The following is a 6,000-nucleotide window of genomic DNA, read 5'->3' as shown; positions in this document are numbered from 1 at the left end:
AGAGATTAAATACAGCGATTTACTTCAAAGGCAGCCTTTATATGGCTGCTTCTGTTTTGCCAAGTAGGAAAAATTAGTCTTACATTCAGGACCACCATTCCCATTTGCAGGGGATGATCGGGGTTGAAATTCAACCAGTGATCTAGCTTGTGGGAAGGGGCTCCTTTTTTCACTTGGCCTATCCAGTCAAGTGACTTTTTCTGATTCCTACAAAAGTCACTGCATGTGCAAGCAGTAGCTCTGAATATGATACTTTTCAAAGTAATTTTTAAAAAAATTTTAATAAGGTAAGAATTGTCCCTTATTTATCATTTTAAACAAATCCAACAATGAAGTCACTGCTAAGTAAGGCAACCATGGTGGAAAGTCCATGTATTTCTGGAAGCATTAAAATGTTTCTGTTCCTACATATATTTTTTTTTTTTTCTCTCTCTCTCTCTTCCTCTCTCTGCATATAAACAGAGAAAATTTCCAGTTTGGAAATTTAATGATGTATTATATTGATATCCCAGATCAACAATAACATTTCTGTTATATGTTCCCACTGTAAAAAATTAATCCTAGCAATTGTTAGGTAGTTATCCATAGTCACTGAGTTTAGAAAATAATTTTTCTAGAAAAAATTGCTGATGTCAGAAGAATGAAAATTAAACTTGTTCACCTGGAATCTAGAGTTAAAGTATTTGTAATGTTAATTTGCATAATCTATTCACTGTTTGGAAACCCTGGTGGCATAGTGGTTAAGTGCTATGGCTGTTAACCAAAAGGTCAGCAGTTCGAATCTGCCAGACGCTCCTTGGAAACTCTATGGGGCAGTTCTACTCTGTCCTGTAGGGTCGCTATGAGTCGGAATCGATTTGACGGCAGTGGGTTTATTCTCTGTTTTGATCAGAAAGAGACAATGGTAAGTAAACAGATTGATGTCAGGGAATTTTGAAAATCAGCATTCAGACTCTGCTATGGTTGGAGATCATAAAACTGATCCAGAAAACCTAGGCACTTTTGAGAATGAAAAGGAGAATTGTGTTGGGACAACAGGTGTTAACTAAGACTGTCTTGAGCAAATTGGAATGTGCGATGACTCTGGTTATAGATCACAGAATAATCCGTTTAATAATCTGAATTAATACTACGCTTAATAATTTCCTAAATGCTCACTGAACACTTTATGGTGTGCAAGTATACATCAGTGTGTATACTAAAATAAACCAACTACAGATTCTGGCTTGAAGGAGCTTACAATCTAGTAGGACATAAAAGACAGGTATATACAGCCTGGTTTGGCTCCTTTAAGATGCTGCTTCTGCCTGATGATACATGTCAGGACACAGAGAAATAAAAAGTTCACAGACTGAAGCGCTGAACCGCTTTGATTCCTATGCCTGAACCTCTGTCCTCACTGTGTTGTCTTAACCACCTTTGTTCTGACCTCCCACCTAGTCTCTCACACCTCTGCTTTCTCCTTCGCCCCACTTCCTGGCTTTGCTTCCATCCTTCCCCGCCCTCATCCAGCTTGCTGACTTTACCCTCCTCTCCTGTTCTTTCCCTCCTCACGCTCAACAAGACTGTTTCCCCTCTGCCTCTCTCCTCCAACCTTTCTGGAAACATGGAAGCTTATTACATGTTTTATGGATTTACAGCATAGATTAATTTTATTTGAATATGTAATACTGATTTGTTAGTGTGTAGTAGATTGTTTACTAGTCAATTTTCTCTTCAGTGATATACTTAAGGTTTTCAAACCGTGGCTACAACTTATTTTGCGTTTTATCATGTATTATAATTTTACTTTAAAATTGCGCGATGCATGTAGAGTTCTCTTCAGTTTTAACTTATTTTTATGTTGTCTCTCCCTGGCAAAAGTAGTGATCCTTTTTATTGTATTCTGCCTAATAGAGCAGAAAACAATAATAAAACAAACCAATTAAAAAGGAGATAAGTTATAAACTTCTCACTGAGCTGATAATACTCTGCCTACTGAAGAATATTCCTTGAATCTATTTCCATGAGACTCTTAAAATATTAGATAATCATAATTTATTTCTTAGCATAGAACATTTGGAAGATGGTGATTATAATTAAGAGAAAGAGACCTAATTGCAGAAAGTCCAATATGAAATCCAGTGATGACTGATTCTACATTGCCCCAAGGGAAGCAGACATTTAGCCATTATCTCTTTCATCTGATCAATACAGACATTCAAACTGGGTAATTTAGGCCCCAAATAAAGATCCCTCAGAGCATCTCTAGAGGGCCCACTTATGAACTCGATTCCATTCAAAGAGTTTGAAATTTCAAAAGAGAGAACAGAATTAATATTCGGGAAAATATGAAGTCTTCAGTATTTAACAACAGTCAATTCTTCCCTGTTTATTGTGTGCCCAGCAGTGAAGAGTGCTAGAGTTTTAATAGCAAATAAAATAGCCTTTGTTATTTGAAGTAGCCTTTGGATACCCTGGTGGCATAGTGGTTAGGAGCTCAGCTGCTAACCAAAAGGTTGGTAGTTCAAATCTATCAGGCATTCCTTGGAAACCCTGTGGGGGCAGTTCTTCTCTGTCTTATAGGGTTGCCGTGAGTTGGAATTGACTCAGTGACAGCGGGCTTGTTTTTTTTTTTTTTTGGCTACCTTCAAGGATTTGTACTGTAGCAGGGAAGAAAGAAAGTAAACATGAAATTTCACCAACATGAAATTATGAGTTTGGTGATTGTTTCTAAGGAGAAGTGCATGATTGCATGGGAGCTATGTAGATGAATCATAAACTGAGACACTCAGGTTTGGAAAGGGCATTTGCCTCTATTCATTACAGGTGCCAAAAAGGTTCTCGGGGGTGGGGGTAGGTGTGTTTCAACAGGTGGAGCTAGTATGGGCAGGAGGGCAGAGGGCATGGGCAAAGAAAGGAGGGAAGTACGCTTTAAAGCATTGCCTGGTTGGAACATGGACTGGCGGCATATTGAGACTGCGCTTGAAAACCTGGTTCAAGAGCGAATGCTTGAATTGATAGGTAACAGGGCTACTGAAGGTTTTTTAGCAGAGAAATGATTTCAGAACTGCAGTTAAAGGAAAATCTATCTGGCAGCAGTGAACTCAGTGGTTTGGAACAAGGGGAAGAATTTGGAGGGTTTTGCAGTGGTTCAAGGGAGAGGTAATGAGGCTGAACTGGGATGGTGATGGGGGGGATGCTGCGGAGGAGGGTCACAGGCAAGAGGCTCGGCAGAAAGAGTGTCCAAAGGGCCTGAATATTGGAGATTGAAAACAAGGGATCAAAGTTGGCATTATGATTTTGAGCTTAAGTGACTGAGAGAAAAATGCCAACAGTAATAGAGAAAAATTAGATGGAGAAAGTTGATTTGGAGTAGTGAGAGCAGAAAGGGAGGGACTGGTAGAAATGATGACTTTGATTTTAAAACGTTGACTTGGCGGTTCCAGTGTGACGTTCTGATGGAGGTGGATGGAGGGAGAAGAGCTAAAAAGAGGTTTACTTATCCCCGTCTTAGTTCATTAAAACTCACCTATCTTGTATATTGGAAAGCCTGGTGGTGTAGTGGTTAAGTGTTACGACTGCTAACCAAAGGGTCGGCAGTTCGAATCCTCCAGGCACTCCTTGGAAACTCTGTGGGGCAGTTCTAATCTGTCCTATAGGGTCCCTATGAGTTGAGATTGACTCGATGGCACTGGGTTATCTTGTATATTTGGTAAGTTTATGTATGACGATGGAGAAAAAAGGTGCATAGTGACTGCGTTATCCTTTCAAGGAAAAATTACCAGGGTTTTGTGATTATGTTGCCTTAACTTAAGAGTGACCCTAAAGGTAGGAGTTTCAGGAAAATTAGCAGGGGCATATGTTTTTGAGCAAAGCCATTTTCTTTTTCTTAAATGATTCTTAATGAATAGGAAGTAAGATCAAAGTCCAGCTTTATAACCAGAGTCAAATCACTTAGCCCAACTATGATCATTTTTGTCTCTTTTATATTCTAAATTATCTTCTTATTTCTACCTATTTTAAGTTATCTTCCTATTTATACTATCCACCTGATGTGACTAAAAAAGAAGCAATATTGGATTAAGCTCTTTGGATGTTTCTCAATGAAATGGGGGTGATAATAATTTGTTGTTGCTGTTAGTTAGCTGCCATCTAGTCAGCCCCCGACTCACGGCGACCATGTATTATAGAGTAGAACTGCTCCATAGGGTTTTCTTGGCTGTAATCTTTACAGAAGCAGACCGCCAGGGCTTTCTTCCATGGTGCTGCTGGGTGGGTTTGAACCACCAACCTTTCAGTTAGCAGCTAGTCACAAATTGCTCGCACCAATTATATAAATAATAATAATACTATATAAGCACAGTGACTATCTCCCTTTTGTTTGTCCCACTATGCCCCGAGGTCCTTAAGAGGAAGGACCACGTCTTACTCACTTTTGTATTTCTAATCACTGGTAAACTGTCTGGCGCACAGTGGGCATAAGTTCATGGCCCTTGAAAACAGAATCATGAAAAGCAAAAGTGGAAGAACCTGGAGGAACCATGCAGTCCCTCCCCTTTGCTGTCAAATGAAGAAATGAAACTCAAAGAGTTGGTCAGCTTACCTATGGAAGTATTAGATGGTGGGCTAGTCGGGACTAGAACCTGAATTTGCTGACTCTTAGTCCAGTTTTACTTCCACTATCATTTCAGGAAAGTTCCTTAAGCTCACAAACCTCCAGTTATATCTCACTGTACCATGCATATTGCCCAACACAGTGTTTTACACTTAATAGTTGTTGAAAAATATTTGCTGGATCATTTCCAAAGAAAGATGGGGAGGGGATGGGTAGGAGCCACAGCAAATGTGACATATGATACCTGAAGCAAGTTCTTACTTGAGTTGAATGATACCTGAAGCAAGTTCTTACTTGAGTTGATATTCTTAAACGAAGTATTTCTGTGCACTGGGTTGTTAAATCAAATTTAGGAATCCGTGACTAAAATGAAGTATTTTATGACAATCTTATTAGCTGTGTGTTATGAATTCACTAAGCCAGTCATTCACACAAAACTCTGCATAAGTACCAGGTTATAAAGAAAGCAGGTATCAGGTCAAATTCTTCCATATATACACATATTTATTTAACAAATATTAACTGGAAAGCCAGCACTAACTAATATATGAAGCCAGCTGTGTGAGCTTGATGACATCCCACTGTCTGTCCTTTAGTGTGTTCTGAGGCCTATCTTGTATGAAGTTTACTTGAGGCAAAGCAACAACATTTTAGAGGCAAGATTCTAGCCCATTATAGGCAGTATCAAAACCAGAACCCATTGCCAATGAGTCAATTCCAACTCATAGCGACCCTGTAGGACATAGTAGAACTGCCCCACAGGGTTTCCAAAGAGTGAATGGTGGATTTGAACTACCAACCTTTTGGTTAGCAGCCAAGCTCTTAACCATCGCGCCAGTCAGGCAGTAGAAGTCCTCCTATACCAATGGGTTGGAAAGAGAACCATTTAGGTAGGTGCCATCCTTAAAGACGAAGGCTTACACCTACTGGATTTTATTCCCTGTTCACGCAAAGGAGTTGATTATCTCCAGAATATCTTAAATAAATCCCTATTTAGAGTACCTTTATTTATTTATTTTTTTGTTTAATTTAAACAATAAAAGCCATTTCTAAAAGTTATCATGTTAGGCATCCATTGCTCATCTTCAGTAAGCTGATTATCAAAGTGTGGCTATTGATTGAGAGATGAATGAATGAAGTTATGGTAGCTGCTTTTGGTGATGGACTTCTGAGTGGAACCCTAGCAGAGCACCTTGGTGTGTGCATTTATGATCAATACCTGGGCTGAGTTTGCCTTAAGTAATATTCACATGCTATTATACTGTATATGCTGAGTATTGTAAAGTACTTCATAAGACAGCATAACACTATGCCAGTTTTCCTATTAACTAGGTCATTTTAGATGAATTGGCTGATTCAGGACCCAAAGTGGAATCCCAGGGCTTGTTTTAGTACCTTGTCTG

The sequence above is a fragment of the Elephas maximus genome, chromosome 1 (genome assembly GCF_024166365.1).
Source record: "Elephas maximus indicus isolate mEleMax1 chromosome 1, mEleMax1 primary haplotype, whole genome shotgun sequence".
NCBI lineage: Eukaryota > Metazoa > Chordata > Mammalia > Proboscidea > Elephantidae > Elephas > Elephas maximus.
Note: the sequence above shows the minus strand (reverse complement) of the source record.